Raw genomic sequence first — 26586 nt, 5'->3', positions numbered from 1 at the left:
TTTTCTAACTCCTCCATTGGAGATCCTGTTTTCAGTCTAATTGTTGATTGAGAACACTTGACTCTGTATTTCTTAAGACTCTCACAGAACCTCTCAGAAGACAGAATATTCACATGAGGAAACACATAGACAAAGTGTGGCATGGAAACTGAAGAAAAGGTCATCCAGAGATGGCACTACCCGAGGACCCATCCACTATACAGTCACCGAACCCAGACAATATTGTGGATGCCAAGAAGTACATGGTGACAAGAACCTGAAATCTCATCTTCTTAAATGGAAAAAAAAAAAAAATGATTAAGCTGACTCCACAGGCTTTTGAAATCTTCCCAGTTTTTTAATGCTGTGATTATCTGATTAGTTTAGGTTGATTATTCTGAATGAATTTTTCAATATTTCTGAGCTTCACCTGTCTGCTAAGAGTAACAATGGATTATCTACTGAGAGAGATGGGCTGCTATGTATTATCTTTCATATCCCCTTCAAGCATTAGCATTTCTCTATGACATATTTTGAAATCTTATTGCTATTTCTGTCAGTGTATGCATCAGTGGAGTTTATAGCAGCCCTATAAATGTTGGTAGAATGATGGTGGAGAGTTAGAAAAATAATGGAAGGAACAGAGTTTAAAAAGTACAGGCAATACCAAGGATTGTCACAAGGCTGCAAACTTGCTTTTGAAATCTGTACATTTATCTCTGTTTTTTCTTTTTAAATAAAGTTGTTTAATTTTTTTTTTTTTAAAAGTACAGGCAAACCTATGAGGCTTTGCTAGAACCATACTGATACAGATGAGGATGCTTGCAGCTAACCATTGAACTGAGCATAGTGACCCCAATGGAGGAGTTAGAAAAAGAACTGAAGGAGTGGAAATGGTTTTCAACTCCATGGCAAGAACAACAATATCAACCAACCAAACCCTTCAGTTCTCCCAAGGACTAAAACACCTACCAATGAGTACACATGGAGAGACACATGGCTCCAGCTGCATATGTAGCCAAGAATACCATTGTCTGGCATTAATGGGAGGAGGGGTTTTTGGTCCAGTGAAGGCTCGTTTTCCCAGTGTAGGAGAATGCCAGGGCGCTGAGGTGGGACTGAGTGGTTGGGAGTGGGAGCATCTTCATAGAAGTAATGGGATGAGGAGGGAGGATGGGAGTGGGAATTAAGGGGATAACATTTGAAATGTAAATACAGAGAATGTCTGATAAAAATAATAAAAAATAAAATAAAACAAAATATTTCTAATTAAGACATGTGAATTGTATTGGGAAATCAAGTATGTTAAAATATATTTTATATACAGTCCATTTAAAATTGAAAAATTTAAAAACAAATTAATGTTTATTAATTAATGTACAGTTACTATAAACACAGCCTCATTGATTATTGCAGTTAATATTACTGGCATCTTTCAGTTGGTTAGCAGTAGAATGTTAGTAAATATTTATTAACCAAATCTCCAAGGAAAAGGATACTGATTTATAACATTTGTCAATTTCTGTTATGTAAATAGTCTCCACTGAAGCTAGCTTCAACAGACTTAGGTGAGCTGACTAAACACAGAGTTAAACAGAGAAGCATTAGCTCTTGCAGGTTCTATATGTCAAGACTAGCAGTCCACTGCCACATTATTTTCCTCATGGTGTTTAACAATATTTGCTGCTTTAATTGTGTTTAATTGTGTTTCATTTTAATAAAGTGGTAAAATAAACCACCAAAAAGATGTACTGGCAAAGATAGAGAGAGATAAAACTACTGATCAAAGATAGGGTGAAAACTGACAGGAACTTTGGCTGCCTATTATTGAAGATGCTTTCAATTACAAAGCAGAACGAAATGTTGGCAAATACTGAATCTTACAAGTCCATAAATATGTCAGCTTCAGTTCTAGTTTGAACCAGAGGCTCATGAGGTTATGAAGACATTGGTTTATTGGTTTGTTTTTCTCTGTCTTGCACCACGGTGATATGTCACATGCAGTCCTTTTTTCACCATGGAGGGAATGAGGCTCTGGTGGAGTCACTTTAATTGATAAGCACTGAAATTCACAGGAAGAAGGAACATGCATTCTTCTACCATCCAATAACTGCACTGAAATTCAGCTGGATTTAACTCTCTTAGGTTGTACAACCATCTAAGTTAATTTCTGTAGGTTTTAGAGCAAAAACTTATGAACAATCTTCCCAAGATCCTTGATATATTGAATGTGCTATCCTTGTATCTGAGAGTTCTGTGGATCATCAAGGTAAAAACTGAGAGTGTGGACAAACGTAGATCCCGGGAGAACCTGAAGTTTCTGACTGGCATCTTAGAGATGGACTTCTGTGCAGTTGGTATGCTGCTTCTATAGTTTGAGCTGCATAATATTGAGATATCATCATGAAATAGAGCTAACATAGGAAGCACAATGAAGACCCTGGAAATCACCAAATACTGCTTACCACTTACCAGTAGGTCTTGAATAAATATGGCATAGAGAGAAAAAAAAAACATTACCTACATGTCTTTATGTCAATGAAATTTTATTCATTTTTGTTCTCCCTAACTTCTATTTTTACAGAAATATTTTCAAGGAATAAAATTGATTTTAAAAATGAGGACTATGAATTTGAAAGAGACAAGCAAAGTATATGGGAAGGTTTGAAAGGAAGAAAGGGAATTTTTAAAAGATGTTACTATACTATAATCTCAAAACATAAAATATATGAGTTTCTGTTCAAAGAACTTTTTGAATTTTCCTGTGGTCTATGATTATCTCTACTCAGAATATACCCCCAGAGTTCCCATATTCTCTTAAAACCTCCTCTTCCAACTTGACACCTTCATTTCTCTCTCTCTATTAATAACCACTAAGCCTGGTTAGTGCTTCCCATATGTTCATGGGTGTGGAGCCATCCACTGAATAAGCACAGATATAGCCATCCACTAGCAGCCATATACTTAATAAAGTATGGTTCTCCCTCCCCCAGTATCTACCCACTGTCAATTACTTCTCAGCATGGATAATCGTACAAATAGATCATCTACTCCACATGTGCTGGGATTTTGGCTGGCATAATTTTCTGCAAGTTTTGAGCAGACAACTATAGTTTCCTTAAGTCCATGAGTACAATAATCCTGTAATGCAATAGCATTTAACAAGACTCATCGCCATATTCTGGGCCTTGCATTCTTTCCACCTTCCTTACCACATTTTCCCCTGAGCTTTGGCAATAATGGGGCTGAGTACTCAGCACTTTAGCCAGTTCTATATTTCTCCACTGACTTATGTTCACTGCAAAATGAACTTCTTGCACCAACATTAAGGGCAGCCTGTGGCTAAGGGTATAAATAAAAACATTTAGAAGACAGCTTCAAAGTATAATCATCCAGCCAAATAACAATAGCAGGCTCAATCTTAAAACCTATGACTTTCCCATTAGTGAACTTTTGACCCAAAGTACAGTACTAGGTCTGAAATGATCTCTTTATAGCAGGGCTTAAATCTAATCAGGAAGTGGTAAAAGAGATGATGGTTTATATGAAGCACTTGACAGGGTAACTGAACTAGGATGGGCATCGGGAAAGAGGAGCCAGTAGTATGGTTGCATTAAGCTGCACTACAGGTAATGCCTGATCAAGAAGCACATTCTAAGAACAATCACAGACATGATCCAAAGTTCCCAGCTTACTAAGAAATGTTACTATAGATATGACAATTGAATTGAATAAGTCATTTAACATATTTTTCATTTATGAGATTTTAATTTTAGTATTTAGCCTTTTCCTTTCCTCCCTTCAAGCCTTCCAATGAACCAATCTTCATTCTCCTTCAAATTTATGGCCTGTGCTTTATTTCATGCATATATATATATATATATATATATATATATATATATATATATATATATATATATGATGTTTTGAATTTCTCCTCCATGAGGATCAAGTTTCCTAGTACCAGAAGACAACATGCAAGTATCCAAAGGAGAGAGGCAATCAACAGTCCTTTCTAGTATGACTATGAACCAAGTCAACAACCAACATGTCACCATATCATAGGATACAGGGGTGGCACACACAATGAGGGCAATGAATAGCTATCTAATTGGACTTCTTAAGCCCAGTAACTCAACAAGAAGGAAACTGCCTAGTATTGAAAACCTAGTTAGCTACTCAGTGCTAGTGAAGTCATGAATCTATACCCTCTAATATACCAGACCAGCATAGTCCATAACAATAATCTACAAGCATTTGTCTTTATATCCACAGAGAAGTGTAGCCTTCATTCCTCATCAGGGAAATCTCTTTCCAAATGAGATCATTACATAACCTTGCAATCAGTTAAAATACAGAGTTGTTGAGCCCAGTCCCAATAGATACATTTAGAAAACATTCCCACACCTAAGGCTCAGGAAGAATTCACAAGAGACAGTGAAAAGATTATAAAAGTCCCCTTTTAAGTTCTTAGAAACTTAAACAGCAGTTAAGAGTACTTGTGTTTTTACAAAAGTTCTGGGATTGGTTAGATTCTTAGCACCAACATAGGGGCCCACAGTCATCTATCTATAAGTGCAGTTCAGGGGACTTAACATTCTCTTTTGACCCCTACGGGCACTACACACATGGGATACACATATATGAGTGCGTGCAAAACATTTATATGTATAAGTTACAATAAATACATCAAGAAGGTATGTTTAAAATCTATATTTTTTCTGTCTTTGAAAACATTCGCATGTGTCAGTGACAAATGGTACCTGTAAAGTAGAGGTATAGAGGAGAACTTCCGGTTAACACAAGTGAGAGAGTGTAGTTACTAGTGAAAGGGAAGGGCTAGTATCTAATATCTACTGGGTATTAATTATGTGATGGCCACTGTTCTGAGACCTTACATATAATACATCATTTTACTCTTCAAACATTTTTATGTAGAAGTACTGTAACTTTTCTCATTTTACAGATGAGAAACTGAGATGAAGAAAGATCTTGGGATATGGCCAAATCTACAGAGCAAGACCTTGGCTCAAACTCAGATTGTTTCCAGAACTTTCTCTTAACCATGAGTGTCTACATTTTTTTCTTCTTTTTTTCCCCTTACACCACAGACCCTTCATAAGGAGCTGTGTCTCCAAGGAACTTTACATCCATTTTTATCTCTGTGACAAACATTTTAGAAAAGAGAGAAAACTAAGACTTTTAAAATATTTAAGCTCACTTCTTCAATATGTATGATCTTTAATGCAATGCTGTTAAATGAAACATTAACATTAAACATAAAGTAAATGAACAGTCCGAGCACAGAAGAATATGCAGATGATACATTGCTTACACAAACTCAACACATTTGAACTCACAACTGGCAAGAATAACATAAAACTATTCATCTTTCACAGTGCATGGGAAGAAAGAGTCCAAGGCAAGATACACAGATGCCTGTCATTGATCTATTAATCTTTATTTTAATGAAAATTGATGTCTTATGTATTTGGATGTTGAGTGTCTCATATCTGAGCTTAGCCTGTGCCAGAAATATGCTTCCAGTACGAGGACTTGTAGCTTTCATGGGTACCTTAGAAATTTCAAGGATTTTTATGACTTAGTCTGAGGGTGGTTTTCTCTTAGCTCCTCCTCCCCTTCTGTGATATCTACTGCCAAACATAATTACTAAGAATAATGGTCAACCTGATTAATTAGAATTACTCCTCAACTTCTCACATGACAGTGACTTGGAAAGAGCGTGGAATTAGGAGTTAGAAGGACCCCATTTTAAATTCCTGCCCCCCCACTGGTGCCTTGCTTTGTTAACACACAAGTCAGTGAGAAATCCCTTTAAGGTCTTCCTAACATACTCCATTTTCATCCCTCTACTTTTAGGATATAAGTTTTTATTTCCCCACTGAGACACATGACAATGTACTGAAAAGAAAGCAAAAATGAGCAAAGAAAGTTCTGAAACATATGGAGAAATCCTCCTTTGGCAAGAAAGGATTGTTTCTCTGGGGCAATGTCTAGACTTACTGTGTCTTAATCTAGGAATTTAAAAAGAGGATATTTATAGAAGCCTTTGTGAATTAACAGTGTCAGGTTTGTCTAATGAAATATACAGCTACACACAAGTGACTCTAGCCAAAAGTTCACTGTATTCAAACTTGATTAGGGAAAGCAGGCAACTCTCCCTCAACACATATGTATTTCCAGGCTATAAGACAAAGTATAACAACAAAGATTATTAATGAGCCAGTGTTTGCATAAATAACTTAAGTTTGTCTGATTTTCTAGTCTGTTTCTAGAAGTGATTTGGGCAAAAAAATATAAAGCCTAAGCCTTGCTGTCTCTGTTTTTGCAGTGTTTACGTACTTGATAGATACTTATTAATTACCAGAGGTCTTAGTCAGGGTTTCTATTCCTGCACAAAACATCATGACCAAGAAACAAGTTGGGGAGGAAAGGGTTTATTCAGCTTACACTTCCACATTGCTGTTCATCACCAAAGGAAGTCAGGACTGGAAACCAAGCAGGCCAGGAAGCAGGAGCTGATGCAGAGGCCATGGAGGGATGTCACTTACTGGCTTGCTTCCCCTGGCTTGCTCAGCCTGCTTTCTTATAGAACCCAGGTCTACCAGCCAAGGGATGGCACCACCCACAATGGGCTGGGCCCTTCCCCCTTGATCACTAGTTGAGAAAATGCCTTACAGCTGGATCTCATGGAGGCATTTCCCCAACTGAGGCTCCTTTCTCTGTGATAACTCCAGCTTGTGTCAAGTTGACACAAAAACAGGAAATATACCAGATAAATTGATTTTTGAATTGTCTTGGCCTCTTGGCTTGTATAAGTCATAAAAACCATGTAAAATGGTCATGCAATTGAACCAGTTAGTCTCAGCCCCAATGGCATATTTTGGTTTTTATATGAGTGTTTAGCCAGAATGCATACATGTGTACTGCATGTATTCCTGGTGTCTGCAGACACAAATTAACTTATTTCTAATGTGAAACTTTGGGAGATGAATTCTTATTTCATTTCCCATGTAAAGTGCATTTGCAAGAGCTAAGACTCTTTTCTTGTTGTGAATCATGGCCTGGACTTAACTCAGGCTGTCTCAGCCTTGAGGTGCTCAGAATACTGCCTTGTACTGTATGTACTGCCATACCTAATAATCTTTCCCTAGGTGTTCATCACTTTGCCTTGAATTGCTGCTGCAATTACCCCTAACCTAATCTTTCTCCTCTTCTACCCATCATATCTGGGGCTTCTGTGGGCATCTAGTAATGAAGCTTGTCAATAACAGACTTGCCAGTGGCATTCAAGAGAGCAACTGAGAGCTTACCAGTATAAAGACAGAGACCATTCCTTCGTCTTTGGCTTTTCCAGTTGTCTTGATGGGCGAGCACCAACCACCCTCCCTTATCAACTGACCTTGCTCAGCTGCACAAGGACAGGAGGACTCGCTTCTATGACCGTTCTCTACACTCCATAGAAAGTTATTGATCCAGACAGATGCCACCTAAAATTGTCTCCTGATCCAGATTATAGTTCTAGAAAGCTGTTCTCTCATTCCCAGTTCCCCTAGAAGTCGGCAGGAACAGCAGAGCTGTAGTGACTTCCTCCACTTTCATTGTTTCCAACAGAACAGCATGTTCTGAGTTTAAGGACCAAGAGCCCAGAAAACCCCAAGTGCATTTTCCCAGGCACATTTTCCCCTCAATTTTTCTAACCTCTTACTACCATAGGGGAAATTTAATCCACATATTTCTGGTTCATTTACACTCAACTCATCAAAATGTTGCTCTGTAAGAGTGATTTGATGTCCCAGAAGCCTTGTGGGCCTCATTTATAAATGTCTTTTCTTTGAACCAGGAAGTTAAAGTTTGCCAGAAAAAGCAGAAACCAACCCTGAGAAGACTTTCTTTTTCTAAAGTGAAACTTTAGAACTTCTTACACTCTGAGAACTTTTAAACCCAAAATGCTGGAGTTTTGCTTCTCAGACATTAGTGCACCCTCTAATCCATTTCCTTTTCGCTCCTTTCTCCAGACTAGATAGCTTGTCACCATTCGTAAAGAAATATTTGAGAAACGAAAAATTAATTTATTAAGTTTTCTGTTAATTCATTTCTATTAATAATTTATTAATATAAATTTATGTCTGTCATTGATGACTGAATTGGAAACTTAAGGGTTCTTTGGGAAGAAGTGTTGTCCTGAAGCAGACACAGGTGGAAGACACAGGCAGACTCATAAGGGAACATCTTGCTGAATCAAAAACAGGAGAGAGGATGTTCTGCTAAAGCAAGCATGTAAAAGGACAGATGATGAAAGATTCTTTGCTAACAACATGCATGCAATAGTTTGCCTCACATTGTGTAGTTGAAATTGTCTTACATTCCATTTGTTGGAACTCCCCAGAGAGAAACACACCAAAAAGGTGTTTGTGGTGGTGTGCTGCCATGTGCTTGGCACTGATTGGCAGAATGACGTCAGCTGGGACAGAGGCACATGCTGAGGCAAGGCACGTGGTGAGGCAGGACACACGGTGTTTGGAGGGAGTACAAAAAGGACTAAAGAGATAGTGACGGAGGCTGAGCTTAGCTAGCTGTGCAAAGCTCGTCGCTGTCATATCTCCCCTGATACTTTCTTCACTGAAAAAAGCACAACTGAGAACTTCCGGCGTTCCTCCTGGTCCCTCCTGCAGACACGAGCCACACTGAGGCCTGGCTGTCTCTGCTAGGTCATGCCATTGCTGATGATTCTACTTTAGTATCCCGACTCCCAAATTGGACGGCTGGTGTATCAATGAGGTGTTTGCCAGTGGGTCGAGCTGCTGGTGCTGACCATTGAACTGAACTGCCAGTTTCTAAACAACACAGACAAGAGTTACTCAAAAAAACAACAAAGTTCTAAACAGGTCCACATCCCCTGTATCCTTTCTTTTCCACTACCTCTGGTGGGTTGTGGCCTAAAAGGGAGGTTAAATCATTTAAGAATCATCATTAAAAATAGGATTTGAAAAGTCCCAAATGACAAAGATAATTTATTCTAATTTAATGAGCTAACAGGAATGAATATACCTTCATGGAGCTGACCACACAGACATCAGTTAAATCTGTTGTGTTTGCTGTATCTTTCTTGGTCATCTGTGATCATTTTAATCTTAACTCTCCATTGGAATAGTTGTATACAGTGGGGAAAACATGCAATGTGACTAGTGTGATTAAGACTAAATTCAAATCATCACAGTTAGCTACTAAATCAGAAAACAAAGTGTTGGCCCTATGGCAATGGGCAAAGAGATACCTTGTTGGTGGTGGTACCTTTATATCAGTCAGGGGCAGAGCAGATGACCATCTTCTGTCCATCTTTGTTTGATGCCTGACTTGGTAGTCAAAGCTATCTTAGGCCTAGGACTCATAAAAATCAAATCATATCCAGGCAGTGCAGCACAGGAGCTATATCACCCTGATTGTGTCTCATCTCATCCCTTCTCAGAAGCTACTTGTTTTACATGTACTTTATGATCATTGTCTAGTAAGATCTTAATGCACACTATCAAACCTTTAAAAAAATCAAGTACTGACAAAAATGTATTCATATAATTTTATGCAGAAATGCTTTTAAAATCTGTACATTTATCTCTGTTTTTTAAAATAAAATTATTCAATTAAAATACATAAATAAAGAAGCTTAGCAGGGTCAGGAGTTGCAATGTATTGGTGAAGATGAGTGACAGATATTAGGCATGCGCATTTCACATTCACATATTTTAGAACTGAAGTTTCCACAGACCATCAGCGTTAAAGGGTTCATGACCATTTTTAGTAGCTATGAATACCTAAAGTTTATTTTGTCAAGATCCAGTCTTTAGGACAATTTAAAACTACAAAGGAAAAGGACAGCAAAACAAACATTAGTCAATTCAGATATGAGTATATTTTTAGACTCTGAAAAGCAGGACAATAACCATGTTGCTGACTTTGTGCCCAGAGAAAAAAGTACTAAAAGACTACAGCATATAAATTTACCTTAATTCATATTTTATACAAGCAATTAGGAAGCAAGAACTACCAGAGTGACAAAATTTCCAATAGGCAACCCTTTACCCTTCAGTTTAAAAATTAACTTGCCCCTTCCTCTGCACATTATAATTCTGGCCAAATTGTGAGAAAGATGCTGACTTTGATTTGGCCAGTAAGTGTTTGGAAAAATCTCAAAATCATTCATTAAGGAAAGCAAAGGTTATTTGAGCAATGCTTTGATATATTGAAACAGTATCCCTGAGTTGCCGAAACTCCTGAGTCACCTACTGCTATCTTTTAATTAATTAACTAATTAATTAGCCATTTCCTGAGCTTCTATTTATTGCAAGCCTTGTGACAAAAACAGCTTTGGTTCTATGTCTCTGAACTTTATTCCCTCCTGCATCTATTAATTCAGCAGTGACTTTGAGCTTTGAGCTCTGGTATTTGAAGCCAATGGATTGCTCAAGGCTTACTAAAGAACTTGATCATTACTCCCTAGACTGGACGTCGGGGCCACTCACAATCAACACCATCCTTCTTAGTTTTATAACCAAGGGTCTTATGAGTGACTTTTTACAACCTATTCCTGGAAAACTTCCTCCTTTTCCTTACAATACCTTGGAAGGCAACATCTATAGTAAGCAGGGTCTTTGACAGGCAAATGACTAGAGTATCATACAGTGCTGCCATGCTTTGCCCTGGCAATCACTGCCACACAGGTTGTGAATGAACCACATTTAGAAGGGGCTACACTGTATTGTTCATTCACCTTGCTGATATCTTCCAAAGGGCATGACTTTTTCCCCTTGTTGAACGTCAGGAAATTATGGTGAGAGTAACTGAAAAATACTGAATGTTTTATTAAGTTATTTATGTTTTGCTAAGAATGTTCTGTAATTGTCATCATTCCCATTTTATCTGTAACTCTGAGTCATAGACCTTAAACACTCCCATGTTACGTCTATTATCAAAGTGGAAGCACACATTTATTAAATGGAAACTATGTGACAAATACCATCTAGTTGTATATCATATGATCTCAACCTTCTATTTAGTACTAAAACAGTTCTGAAAACTTGTCAAGAGGTCAACAAGTATAGATATATGAGAAGTAATGGACTGGGGACCAATGCATTTCATCACCTCAGTATACAGTCAAGTTGGCATTTCAACTATATAACTCAGGCATAGCATTCTCTCAGACGGATCTTGTAACAGTACTCATCACCCACTGAAGCCCCAAATCTCTACTCTTAGGAGAAAAAAATATGTGTGAAGCTAGAGGGCGAGGTCCTGACTCAGCAAAGAATAAATACCACCTTGACAGATCCTTAACTTCTTCACAGCAGTGCAAAGTAACAAGAAGCCAGAGAAGAAGCTCCCAGAGAGAAAATAGCAACCTGATTTACCATAAGTTATTTGTAGTCCCTGAAATCATCTTAGGGGCTGAGCCACACATCAGGAGGGCCAACGGTCATCATTTTCTATAGCTTTAAGTCTTTAGCTTTAAGTTAATGCTATTGCCAAGGACCAAGCAGCACCAGTAACTACTGACTACAAAATTCTAAAGGAATGTGTGTACCACGGGGCATCTATCCATTCAGCAGGAATGTAACTTTGCAAGCGGGAGTTAGCATAGACGGGTGAGACATGATATATTTGACCTTCAGTTGTGAATCCAGCAGCAGGTAGAGAATCCTCTGAACAATATATTTCCTGCCACCAGGTTGCTCATAAAATACAGCACACTTGCAAAGGCAGTCACAGATGAATATACCATCAGGCCATTTAGATCATCCCAGAGCCTCTGAACTTCATGAGAATGAAAAGCTTTGGTAATCTTCCCATCCTCAAAAGCTTTGCTCCTCTGGGCTTTCTGACATGTCAGCATCTGTATTAATACCACAGCTGCATTCCAATCCTGAGATACTAACTGCCCTGAAAAATAAGAAGCAAAATTCAATAGGATCAGCTTCTCCAAACCCCTGGTTGAAATAGCCCTAGTTTAATGATCCAAAGAGAGTCTGATTGGTGTCTTACTGTGTCAAAGACAAAGAACTCGTTTTATCTTGTGGTTGTGTGCCCTAACTCATTCAAAGTTACATCTCTCAGTGCCAGAGTTCATAATTTCAAAAAAAAAAAAAAATCCCTCAGCTGATCATCACAATTTTGTTGGCTGTATACAAGGTGCAGGTGCTGATGGTACAAAGTCATGAGACTACTCAAACCCTGCCATGTAAGGACTTGCAAGTAAGGAAAATGGATGTTTGCATATGCCTCTCTTCAGGGTATGTGGGGATATTTGAAGTCTTAAAATTCGTCCTCAGGGTAGGGCAGAAAAAAATGTTCTTAGTGGACCGCTTTTGTGAGATGCTAGAGAATATGAATGGGATTGACAGAAAGGTGAGATATAAAAGTCATGCTACATAGGAAGCTACTGAGCAGTGAGAGGCACATACAATGTTAAAGATGCTGCGGCTTTTGTGCAGACAGCCTGTGACCTTGGAGCACTGGACATGATTTTGTAAGTAAACCAGGCTCACAGTTCAGGGAAGGGTTAGATTAATGAATATGAACTTTGCTCCCAAGACAGAGCTGTGAAATTATAGGTCTCTGTAAAACTACCTGGTCTCATGCTAGGAGGGTGTGATTTACTGATAACACTTGTACAGCAGGCTTTGGAGAGTCTTAACAAGATGAAGAAATATACTGATGTATTCCTCCAGGAATAGACCTAAATGAGAATTTGAACACATAAGAAAGAAATCCAGGATACAATGTAAATCACTGTAAACTAATGCTCAGAAGGGTCAGTGATTTCCCTAGTCCGGACAGTTGATACATACACACAGTCTGATGCCAGAGCTTTACAGTGAAATATCTGCTCTCTTCTGTGTGTACTTTGTAATCATATTCTGTTAGAAGAATCCCTTCTGCCACAGCTCAGTCTTATGACTAGGGCTAGAAGTGAAGAAAATAAGGTGTGGCAGTTGAAGCTGGGGCTTTGCAAGCAGAAGGCACCACAGGTCATGGCCAGCATTGGCTAGAACTAGGCACTTTTTCTGATTAAATTTCAATTGCATGACCAGCTTGTTATTAGAGTAGAGCACAATTAAAACTCATTTAATTAGTATCACACTCCAGTAGATAATTGCAAAAGCGATGTACACATTAAGAATATTGTCCCTGTTCAGCTACACAATAATGTGAGAGAGGAATTGGCCAAATAATGACTACTATTGGAAATTATTAGTGATTGACAGAGCCCTTTGCTCTACTAGGCTCTCAGTGTATGCGCGTCTATGTTAGAGCCACCCCAGGAAGTATGTGTGTTATCAGAATTAAACATATTTATTTTTCTTGGGAAATAAATGCCAAGAAATGTTGAGCCACTTTCTCCAGATCACAAAGCAAAAGTTGGAAGAAAATCTTTGTCTATCTCATTCTAAAGCTACTTCGCTATTTTTTTTTCACCATGTACATCAAGAGTGCTGTGGAATGAAGCTCTGTGATTCTCTCCTTGTATCATGATTTAAAATCTTATGATGGGAAGAATGAAGTCTGAATAATATCAACTGGGTTCTTTAGTAAACAGTCTCGAGGCAGAGAGTAGGGGCGTGATGGTGTTACAAGAGGCATATCTTTGCAGAAATAGCAGCAGCCCTGTTGAGTTCAAAGGAGAAGCTCAGGTTGGACACTGACAGTTCTTAACCAAACCACCAAGGAGCTACAACCTTGATGGTCTTCTGTCATTGTAGATGGGAATGACCCACTGGATATACCAGGAAAGGGAACAGTCTTGTAGCTTTGTCAACAGATGGGATAAGCAGCATCTGTAGGGAGACGACTTCTATCTTGATTATTCTTAGAGAGGCTCAGCACATAGTCCCTGCAAGGAGTGAGAATTCTTACAACTGTGATGTCATTCCTTCTCTTGCTGGAAAAGGTTTTCCAGTACTAAGAAGGGAGAAAACCAGTGGTGGGATTTGATCATATTATCATAGATGATGTGGTAATTTAAATAAGAATGGCCCCCAGTTGCTCCTGCATTTAAATGAGCGCCAGTGAGTGGCACTATTTGAAGGATTAGAGGATTAAGATGTGGCCTTGTTGGAGGAAGTATATCACTGGAAGTGTGATTAGAACCTTCAGAAGCCCATTACAAACCCAGACTCACTCTCTGCTTACAAATCATGACACAGCTTTCAGTTACTACTCCAGCACCTGCTTTAGTGCCACCATGCTTTCTGCCATGATAATAATGGACTAAACATCTGAAACTGTAAACCAGTCACCAACTAAATGCTTTCATCTATAAAACATCTAATGTTTCTTCACAGCAATAAACCAGTGACTAAGGTAAATGACACAACTGAAAAGCACAAGGGAAGGGAGGAGCCAAACTTCTCTTGGTTTGTGCTTGAACGTGATTGAGCAATCACCTTGGTACTTATTAATCAGATTACAGATTTTCCTAGGAGCTTTCTCTTATTCAAAACACAAATCTACAAGGCCATAAAAGGAAAGTCTTACTGCTTTAGTTGCCCAAGACTAATTATGGTGGGAATGAGAAGAAGGAAACAGTATTTTTCAGTTGTGACTTCACAGAAGATCTAACATTTTCCACACCCACTTTCATTACTGAACTCTCTATGCTGTAAAGTCTTAAATTTTTTCTTAAGAGAATGGATACCTCAAGTAACAACTGTTATTCAAATCATAGAGTAGGACCATGACACTGTGCAGTTATTGGGGAAGGTGCACCAGAAGCAGCAGGAAGGAGATGATAACACTCAGAGCACAATGGATCTGTATCTCAAAGAAGAACAATTGTAATTAGAAATATAATAGAAGTCCTACAACCAAGTATAAGGAAGTGTTTGAGAAAGTGAGGAAGTAGTCATTGTGCCACTTTGTTAATGGTCCTGTGACTATGTTTGCTAGACAATCTGTGCCCCCAGGACTGCATGTACTTAATGACTTGAGTCAGCTAAATGTCCATCTGTGATATATTCTGTAAACACTAATGATGAATAAGAGACCTATACAAAGCTCGCATGTAAAGAGAAGGAAAACGGGAGAGGCTCTTCTTATTCACAGGAGGGAACCCGGAGACAAAGTTTGAAGCAGAGAGTGAAGCAAAGACTGCCCCACCTGGAGATACATCCCATATACAGACACCAAATCCAGACAATATTGCTGATGCCAGAAAGTGTAGGCTGACAGGAGCCTGATATTGCTGTCTCCTAAGAGGTTCTGCCAAAGCATGACAAATACAGAGGCAGATGCTCACAGCCAACCATTGAATTGAGAATAGGGTTCTCAGTGGAGGAGTTAGAGAAAGAACTGAAGAAGCTTAAGGTGTTTGCAACCCCATAGGAAGAACAACAATACTAACCAACCAGAGCTCCCCAGCACTAAACCACTGTCCCAAGATTACAAATGGAGGGACCCATGGCTCCAGCTGCATATGCATCAGAGGATGGCTTTGTTGGGCATCAATAAGAGGACAAGCCCTTGGTCCTACAAGGCTCCATTCCCCGGTGTAGGGGAATGTCAGGGCACAGAGGCAGGAGGGGGTAGGTGCGTGGGTAGGGGAGCACCCTAATAAAAGTAGAGAGAAGGGGGATGGGATAGGGGGCTTATTGAGGGGAAACCTGGAAAAGGGGATAACATTTGAAATGTAAATAAAATATATCCAATAATACACACACACACACACACACACACACACACACAGGAGGCTATTTTTAAACCAATTATTAAAAGAGCTTTAATGCCTTTGAGGACTTACCTTCATTATAAGCCCAGGACAGACCACTTCCAGTTTTCTAAGCCAATCATTCACGAAATCAGATAGGCAACTTTCCAAAGACAAAGATTCTAACTTGTTTTCCTCTTAATGTCAACTCTATTTCATTCTTTTATTCAGCAAATTGGTTATCTACTTTGATAAATTCTTGAGAATAACACTGTACAAACACTGTACATAACCAGAAAATTTTCGGCTAAGACCTTGCTTCTAATAACTTGTAAGAAGAAGCAGAGTAACATGTCAACAATCAGTCACACTTTACTGTGGATATATGAAAGAAGGATGAAGTCAATGGACATATACCATTGTTGATGCAGATTACAGATTCTGTGAGGAGGAGAGAGAACAGAAGTTGTTCTCAACAGCGCCATACACACAGAATTCCCATAAAGAGAACTTTGAAGACTGTCTCACAGGAACCCACATGTGTTTCTGGTATGCTCATTACTTCTTAGGAGATCTGGCTGCATGGAATTATACACTGTGTAATACTCCTGAGGACAAGATATCCTGGGCTGTAGGAGCCAAATTTCCTGTGGCCGAGCCCTGTCTCTAATATTTAATAGCATATTTGAGGACTGTCTTTCTAGTTCAGAGCATTACTGAAGGTACTGTGATTTAATGACATGGTTAAAAATGTAGGTACTTACGGAGAAACCACATACATGTGTACCATATGCTTAGCTAATGACTATGAAAGCTAGAAGGGGTGTTGGGTCACTTGGGCCTGGAATAATGGATGATTATGAGCAGTCATTATTTGGATTCTGAAGAAAACAGAATTTGCTTCTTCAAATCAGCAACTGTTCTTAACTAATGAGCTATTATTGTAGACCCACAATTAACTTTGTTCTTTATTTTTTGTTTGTTTTACTGGATTGCAAAATAATAAGTTTCATTATGAAGTATTTATGAATATTTAATTATGGTGGACTCAACCCCATGTGCCTTTGTTTTCCTGCAATACACCTTCACATTTAGTGGCCCCACCCCCTTCCTACTGTCTTTCCCACTACTGTCCACTAAAAGCCTCTTTACATTTTAGTTTCATGAGCTCCTTTCTAGATTTCTTCTCTTTAACTGTATTTAGTCCCTCTGAGATGGGCATATTTACTACTTATTTAATAAATGGAAGCTAAGATCTATACTCATATAAATAAAATGACACATTTGTCCTTTTAAGTTGGGTTACCTCAATTAATATAATGTTTTCTGGTTCTACCCATTTTCTCTCAAATTTCACTTTTCATAGTAGCTGGAAAAATCCCATTGTATAAATGTATCCTACTTTCAGCATTTATTACTTTGTTGATGGACACCTAGCCTGGGTCCATATCCCTGCTGTTGTAAGAAGAGCAACAAAAACCACAGAATTGCAAGTGTCTCTGAAAGAAGAGACAGCTTTAAGTATGTATAAAATAGTGATTTTATTTTTATTCTTTTCATTACTTTTAAACTAATTCTATTGATAGCCTTATTTGTAAGGATAAAACGCAAAGAGAGAACAGTAGCTTTCTTAAATATTCAGAAAACTGCCATGGTTTTATGTTGTTTCTCCAGTGCTGGGGAACACAGGGCCTTGCACATGCTAGATGAGCACTGTCTGTTGAAATCCATCTAAAGTTAGCATGAGACTCAAGCTAAGTCTCACAAACAGAAGCACCCAGGGAAAGACAAAATTGAATGTTGCCCTCTGCTTATGTACTAACCATCTATTTCCCAGCTGGGAACAAAGGGAAATCAAAGCTTCCTGCTCCATCCTGTCCTCCCTCGGTGTTCTTCTACATCACATGCACACAGACTGCTGAAAGCACACTCACAGTAAGTATTTCCAAAGGAAAGGTCAAAGGTTATGCAGCATGCCATCAGCTCAAGTGCTTTTACAGAAAATGGGGAACATTGAATTCACACTGAAGCTTTGAAGTTCCCAGAAAACACCCTGCCGTTTCAGAGAATCAGAGTGGCCTGTTTATAGAATATTGCTTAATAAAACTTTTTTTTCAAAAAATCTGGGCCTTTCATTTTTTTACACAATTAACATTTTTTAAAAACAGTACATCTAGTCCACAGTTTCCCCTCTCGCCACTCTTGCCAATGCCCCTGTTCTATCTGTCCTCTTCTCCAATCAACTCCTCCTCTATTTCCTTTCAGAAAAGAGCAGCCTCCCAGGAACATCAGCCAAACACGGCATGAAAAGATACAGTAAGACTAAGTACAAATTCACATATCAGGGCTGGAAAAGGCTTCCCAGTAGAAGAAAAGGGGTCCCAAGAGCAGATGAAAGAGTCTGAGACACCCCTAATCCCACTGTTAGGAGTCTCACCAAAACATCAAGTTAACAGTTCTAACATGTACGCAAAAGATCTAATGCAGACTCATAAAGGCACCAGGATTGCCTCTCCAGTTTCTGTGAGCCTTTCCTTTATAGTGTGAGCAACTGAGTTTTCACTCTTCTGTGGGAATAAGTGATAGGGCTGAAGCAGGTAGCAGGAAAGATAATGAATTTTGAGATGTTGGGAAGGCACTTTTAAATATACAGAGAAATAGCAGAACAGTACAACCTCCATTCTCTATAAACTGAGCTGGCCTATGTTACAAATGCCCTGATAGGAAAAACACATATTTGAGTATGTCTGAGGTGTATATCGTCATATTTGAGTGTGACATGTGTTCAAGAGCATATGTATCATGTTTACATACCAAACACTGACATAACCAAGTCAAAGAAAACCACAGAGCCTTCCTTTTATATGGAAAAACAGTAAAAGAGTAAGTAGTATCTATGAGTTTTGATGTCAGAAAATCTGGGTTGATGAATCAGCTGGGATTTTTTTGGATGGCAATTCTACTTCCTACCTTCAAGTATTTCTGTTTTATTTTCAGCAACTCTATGTGAATGACTGATCTTACGTGAAGTTCCATGATATTTTCATGACTATTCTTCTGTACAAAGAAATTCAATACACAGAATGGTGTAAGAAAGGATTTAAATATAACTTTTTAAAAATTGTTATATTTAATTTATTTACATTTCAAATGTTATCCCTTTCCTGGTTTCCCCTCTGCAAACCACCTATCCAAAACCCCCTTACCCTACTTCTATGTTGGTGTTTCCCCCACCCACCTACTCCTGCTTCACTGCACTACCATTCCTCTTCACTGAGGCATCAACCCTTCACAGGACCCAGGGCCTCCCCTCCCATGGAAGCCAGATAAGGCCTCTTCACCTCCTTCAGTCTATCACCTAACTCTTCCACTGAGGTCCCTGTGATCAGTACGATGTTTGGCTTTGAATATTCTCATCTGTATTGGTCAGGATCTGGCAGATCCTCTCAGGAGACAGCTGTATCAGGCTCCTGTCAGCAAGCTCTTCTTGGCATCAGCAATGGTGTCTGGGTTTGGTGTCTGCATGTGGAATGGATCTGCAGGTGGAGCAGTCTCTGGGTAGCCTTTTCTTCTGCCTCTGCCCAACTTTTTGTCTTTGTATTTCCTTTAGAAGGGAGCAATTCTGTGTTAAAATTTTGGAGATGGGTAGGGGACCATACCTAACCACTGGATATGGTCTGGAAGGATTGTCTCTCCCATTTGTAGGACATTTCAGCTAATGCCATCCCTGTGGGGTCCTGGGAGGCTTCTTGCTTTCTTGCCATCTGGGACTTTCTGTTTGCTACTCCCAGTTCTCCAAACTTTAACTTTTTTACCCAAGTCTCACCATGGAGACATGTCTTTCTGTTTTCTCAATATTCACACCTTAAGTAGTGCTGAAATTATCTCTTGTTGAGTTTCAAAGGTTTAGGAGATTGGATGTATGGCATTGGGTAGCCAGCATCTAAGGACTTGATGCAACAGTCAAACATGCTTTGAAAAGTCAGCAGCTTTTCATGAAGGTAGTTATAATAAACCTATGATCTACAGCTTGCTTCAAGTACTACCTTCCAATTACCCAATATGCTATTTCTATCTATTTCTAAAATATAGCCCCACTAGTGCCTCTCTCCTGATGGAGGCACTCTATAAATATTTGTTGAATGAATTTTGAATGAATGTTGAAAATATTACCAGGGTCATGAATTATCCTCGTGTATTTTACAGATTTACTCCATTGATCTGTCTGAAAAAACATTCTCATAAATGGATACAGATGAATTAAATTCGATGTTCCTTGAAGAAACATAGCATTTGTTCCACAGAATTTGTAATTGCAAAGTTATCAGTAAAATGCTAAAAATAGAGGTTGGTGCATACTGAATATGTTAGGGCAGTGATAGATGCTTTGATAAATATCTCTCAAATTCCAGTGGTTTCACTGAATAAGTTTCTTCCTTGCTTATGTAAGAGTCTCACAATTCTGCTCTTTCTTGGCATGCAGCTTGTTTCTGTATGAATTTACAACACCTATTCCTCTAGCTCTGAGGATTTAAATTTGGGGAAGCACAAAAGAAGAAATGATAATAAATGTTTATTTACTCTTTTATTCCAGGGTGATACATACCCCTTCAGTTTACATTCCACTAAAGAGTTCAGGGCCAGTCTATGACCAGTTCATACTGGAAGTTTAATACTCTTATTCCCAGTTGATAAGCAACATCTGTGCAACAATATATCACCACTGAGTGGGAAGATCATTCTCTTATGACCTTACTATTGGCATACTTTCCATGTGTGCGCATGTTCTTGTGAGTCATGGCTCTGTATAGGACTCTTATACATTATTTTAAGTAATCTTTCTAGAACCTTGTAAAAATAGCCTGATTGTGGAAAATAAAGTTTAGAAAGGGAGCATGAATAACTCTGATTCCAAAAGCCTATCCCATATCTACTGGACCACAGAAAGAATCAAACTTCTGGAGACTTACACAGCTCTCACAAATAATCTGAACTGTAGAAAAACTGACATTTCACAATATTGGATGGCCTTAAACTTTCAACTCTATTAGACAGTTTCCCTGCTTTGGATGTGGGTATAAGTTGAAGAAAGAATTTCTAAAATTACTAATAGACAATATAATTATATCTGAAATTTAAAATGCAAATGCTTTAAGATTTTCTGACTCTACATGTATATAGATATATATTTAACATATATGAACTTTAAATTTTTGTGTTAAGTTCAGTCATTTCCATTGAACCATGTCTTCTTTTTATTCTCATATTTAAGTAATATATAGCAAAGTAGATGTGTCAGTGGCTGAAGGAGAAAGGAAAGAAATACAGTTAAATGCATGCAGGACAATATTTGGGATGATAGATTTGTTCTGCAGTTGCTGGGGTAGGTGTTTAACTAAATGTAATAAAGGCCAGTGTTTTAGATCGTGTTTTGTTGCTGTGAAGAGAAACCATGGTCACGGCAACACTTATAGAAGAAAACACTTACTTGGGGCTGGCTTATAGTTTCAGAGGTTCAGTCTATGATCATCATGTTGGGAAGCATAGACATAGTGCTAGAGGAGCCCAGAGTTGTACATCTTGATTAGAAGACATCCAGGAAAAGACTGTTAGCCAGGAGGATTGTCTTGTCTACAGCAACAAATCTTGAGTAAAGAATCAAATGCCTACCCCCACACTTCCTCCAACAAAGCTACACCACTTTCTTTAGGCCAAGCATCTTCAAACCACCACAACCAGTGAGTTATACTCTTCTGAGTTGTGCACATTGTGGTATATAGATTAAATCAAACAAAACAAAGCTATTATTTTAAAGAAAAAAGACTTCAACAGATTGAAAAAAGTGAAATCGTAAATGCCATTTATCATATATTCTGACTTCCTGAACTAGAAATTGCTTGGTTCTAGATCTAGTTCCAGCAACTAGGACAAAATACATCCAAAAAAAGAGCAGTAACTGGCCTAGTCAGCTTTGAACAAGGGAGTATAATCACATTAAACAGAATAGAGTCTTACTTGTATAAGTGGGGTCACTCTGAGAGAATGAGGATTCCATTTCAGATAATTCCATTCAGAGAAGAACAGGTATCTCATAACTTGATCTTAGCACAAGAGTGGATACTGTGTAAGTCCCTCTGTGCCTGTGGGATTGTATGCACATATGTGCATAACTAAACTTATGTGTTATTCTTTATCAGGGGCCATTTATGTATGACCCTGTGAATACCAAAAATATATCTTCCTTATAATAATGCATTTGTGCTTCTGCATAATGCTTAGCTCATGAACAGATTTCACTTGCCATTTCTACTGGGCTGTAATTTCTACAATATTCTAGAATTCATTGCAGTTATCGAGCAAGGAGTAGATATTTAATAACTACTTGTTAAGACATTTTGAATACAGAAAATTCAGCTCATGCATCTTGTCTTCATGAGTGGTAGACAAGTTTATAATTATAATGATCTTGCTACACTCCATTTCAAGTCAGAAATCCGTAGGCCTGATCAGGCTCATAAATACTATTTGACCATTTAAATCTACAAACTAAGCAGGGGTTAAAATAAACAGCTTTTATACAAAATTACAATACTATGGATTTTTTTTCTGCTCTTGGGATCCATGAGCAACAATTTGTCATGTTAAGTTATATGATGTTAATTTGATTTTTATTTTTTACTAAAAACTCTCAGGAAATATGAATTAATATTTCCTACCATGTTCTTCAAAATTAAAGTCTCATTAATCATCATCATAGTCTTGTTACCAAGAAAAACTGACACTATTAAAAATAACAAGTTTCCATTTTGGGGTGAAAATGAATACCTTAAAAATGTCACTGTGTGACAAGCATTTCTCTTTTGTTGGTTATTTTATTTATTTACATTTCAAATGTAGTCACCCATCCTGATTTCCCCTCTGTACTCCCAGAAATCCCCTCTCCCTGTCTCTATGAGGATGTTCACCCAACCAGTCCCTTGTACCTGCCCTGGCATTCCCCTACACTGGGGCATCAATCCTCCACAGGACCAAGGGCCTCCACTCCCATTAATGCCATTCTTTACTACATATGCAGCTAGGGCCATGGGTCCCTCTATATGTATTCTTTGGTGGGTGGCTTAGTTCCTGTGGGAACTCTGAGGGTCTGGTTAATTGACATTGTCTTTCGTATAGGATTCCAATTCCCTTCTCTGGAAATTGAATGGAAGTGTATAGCAATGGGGAACAGGGAATTGGGTGTAGCTACTAGAAAGTCCCAGATGCCAGTGAAGCAAGAGGTTCCCTGGACCCAGCAGGGATAAAATACCCAACCCAGGGAAGATGGAACCAGTAGAGAACATATCCAGAAGATAGGCATAGCCCTTGGTTGAGGGATGGGGCCACCCACCAATTTTTTAATTTTTAACCCAGAATTGTTCCTGTCTGATGAAAATGCTGGGACAGAAAATGAAATAGAGACTGAAAGAAAGGCTATCCATAGACTGCCCCATCTGGGGATCCATCCCACATGCAGACACCAAACCCAGACACTATTGCTGATGCCAAGAAGTGCTTGCTGACAGGAGTTTTGTATAGTTGTCCCTGAGAAGCTTTGACAGTGCCTGGCAAATACAGATGTAGATGCTCACAGTTGACCATCAGACTGCTCATGGGAACCCCAATGGAAGAGTTAGGGGAAGAAATGAAGCATTTTAATTTAATGGTATCCTATAATCTGCAGAACACCATAAGATGAGTACCATTATTTTAATATTACTGGAGAGAAACTGATACAAAACTATAAAAAATTCAACAATCTCACATATTGCAAGGGTTACAACCAGAGTAGTCTCTAGTTATGTTCCAATGTGCTATTTCTCTGACAACGGCTCATGAAGACACTGATCAGTGAGTACAGCAGAATGTAATTTGAGTCATTTTATTGCAAAGTTTCTTAAGTGGAACAAGTATTTGATTTTTTTCCCTTGACTCTTGGCTTTTCTAGTTTCAGGTTCTTGTCAACCTGAGCAGTGTCAGGGATGGGGTTCATTTCATGGAGTAGGCCTTACATTCAGTAACATATTGGTTGATTGGAGGAAGATCTCTTTTAGATGGCAAGTTTTGTAACTAGGTTGGTATTTATCTTCCTCCTTTGGTAGCATGCAGAATTCCAACATCATAAGCACTATTCAGTATGATTGAAAGCCCTTAGATAAACACTAGCTTGACTTCTGCATGTTCTATGAGTTCTATGGGTATCTTCAGCAACAGGGCCTTACTATCTGTTTATAAAGAGCAACCAATAGTCTCAGCAATAGCCTTGGTTGTTTGGGTGGTCCCATGGGACCATTTGGCCAATGACTTTATTAGATGGAACCAATGTCTAGAACTGGAAGCTTCACTTGTTGACAGAAGATGTCTACTTGGGATCACATCTCGCCAATTATTTAGCAATTCCTTTTAAGTCTTCATATATGCATATATTTTAGGACGTTCCCCATGTGACCACGTAAATGACCCTTAGATTTAGCTGTAGCTATACTTCCTGTATTTCCTCCCTCAATCCCCTCTTCCACTTTGTTTGGCCTTCTTACTCCTGCCATCCCTTCATGCATAACCATAACTATCTGTTGTATTCCTCTTTCCTAGGGAGATCCATCCAAATCACTTAGTTCCTGACATGATTTATAATTAACTTCTGTAGTCTACAGATTCTAGCTCGCTTATTAGGAGACTTAGCAGCTAACAACTCCATGTAAGAGAAAAAACACTATATCTGTATTTTTGGATCTAGGCGACCTCAGTCATGATGAGTTTTCTGTCTCCACCGATTTCCATGTAAATTTTCTAACTTTACGTATTTGAATAGCTGAAAAATATTCCACTGTATAAATTTACCACATTTCTTTACCCATTCAATCATTGTAAACATCTATGCTTTTCCCACGTTCTGGATATTATGAATAGAGCAGGAATGAACATGGTTGAGCAAGCCTTTTTGTAGTATAATGTGGAGTCTCTTCCTTATATTATCAAGAATAGTATAGCTGGATCTAGAGAAGGATTTACTTACAGCTTCCTGAGAAACCTCCACACTGACTCATAGTGGCTGTCCAAGTTTACATTCCCAACAGAAATAGATGAGTGTTTCTCTTACTTTGCAACCTCACCAGAATATGGTTGTATTTATTTTATTGTTCTTGGACATTCTGACAATTGTAAAGGCCACTGAGATGTCTCAGTAGATAAAGACACTTTCACCTAAGCCTAACAACATGAATTCAATTCACATAAAACTCACGGTAGAAGGAATCAAGTATCTTGATTCCATAAAGTTGTTTTACCTTCTCTATACAAACATCATGGCTTGAACACACACACACAGAGGGGTGGGGAGAGGGAGAGGAAGAGAGAGAGATCAAGATATATTAGCAGAAAACCAGCAAACTAAAAAATTCCCAAACAATGCATTATGATTCAAAGTATTTCTAAAAGTATCATCAAATTTGTTTTGTGTAAGCCATCTACTGCTGGGCTTGATAGCAGCTCTGAAGAGTGGTTTGTATATTAAGTAAGTTTCGCTTGAAAAAAAAAAAAAACCTGATTTCTTTTTGCAAGTAGTTTTCAATTGGTGATGGTTTATGGTTTAGAGATTGGGTCTTTTATCTAGTTTGTCTCTCAGTGCTAGGAACCTAAATGGCTTGAATCTGCAGTACTTGCTCATGCTGCCAAAACCTTTGTGAGTTCAGATGTGTATTAAGTCCAGCTGTGTTTAGAAGGGCTTGTTGCCTGGTGTCACCCATCCCCTCTGCCTCTCACAATCTTTCTGCCTACTCTTCTATATAATTTTCTGAGCCTCAAGAGGAGGGGATTGATGAGGAAATTCCATTTATATTGAGTATTCCACAATCTTTTTGCCTTTGTAAATTGTCCAGTTGTCAGTTTGTATAAAGTGCAAGGATATACATGTATAAAAATATCACAGTGAAACCCAAAATTTTGTGTGTTAACTGAAAAGTTAATGCCCTGATAGATCTTTTGAAAAAAAAATGTGATCCAAACTTCATTAGTGAAACTACCCTTGCAACTTACTGCAAATGCCAAAGTAAAATGCATCTCTATATTCAACCTTTGCCAGAAATAAGTAGCACTCACAAATTAGCAGTCAATATTAACTACCATTGAAGACCTTTTCTGAAGTGTTCCACATGTGATATGTTGCTTTAAATAATATAATATCTTAGTAATAAAGTATCCACAAAAATCTTTTCTAAGAGTTGACTACTGATACTTGGTACAACACAAGTTGGCATCTTCTGTCTGAGTGTTAAACTGGGTCTACTCAGTCAGTCCAGCTCTGACCCCACCTGTATGTGTGTGTGTGTTTGTGCATGTGTGTATACGTGCACATGTGCACATACACACAAGTGTGTTTGTATGTGTTTATATTTGTATTGAGGCCAGATATCTTCATCATGTACTTTCTTTACACAAGTGCTTCTCACCCTCCCTACTGCTGCTTTTAATACAGTTCTCACATTGTGGTGACTCCCAAATATAATATTCTTTTATTGCTACTGCATTATTGAAAATTTGTAACTATTATGAACAGTAATGTAAATATATCATATATATGACTCCCAAAATGAGTAACCCATATAGCCCATGATGTGAACTGCTGCTTGAAACCTTATGTTCTGAGATAGGGCCTCTCACAGAACATGGTGCTGACCAATCATTGTCTAGGCTGGCTGGACAGTGATCTGCTTGTCTCTTCTTTACCAGTGCTGGGTTTACAGAAGAGTGCTGAACTCCAATCCTTAGGCTTTCCCCACTGACCTCTCTCCTTGGCTCCTTATCATGGTTTTTGGAAGCTCATTACTATTTGCTTTGTATCAGATACTATG

The sequence above is a fragment of the Micromys minutus genome (assembly GCF_963924665.1).
Source record: "Micromys minutus genome assembly, chromosome: 9".
NCBI lineage: Eukaryota > Metazoa > Chordata > Mammalia > Rodentia > Muridae > Micromys > Micromys minutus.
This window is presented reverse-complemented; position numbering follows the sequence as displayed.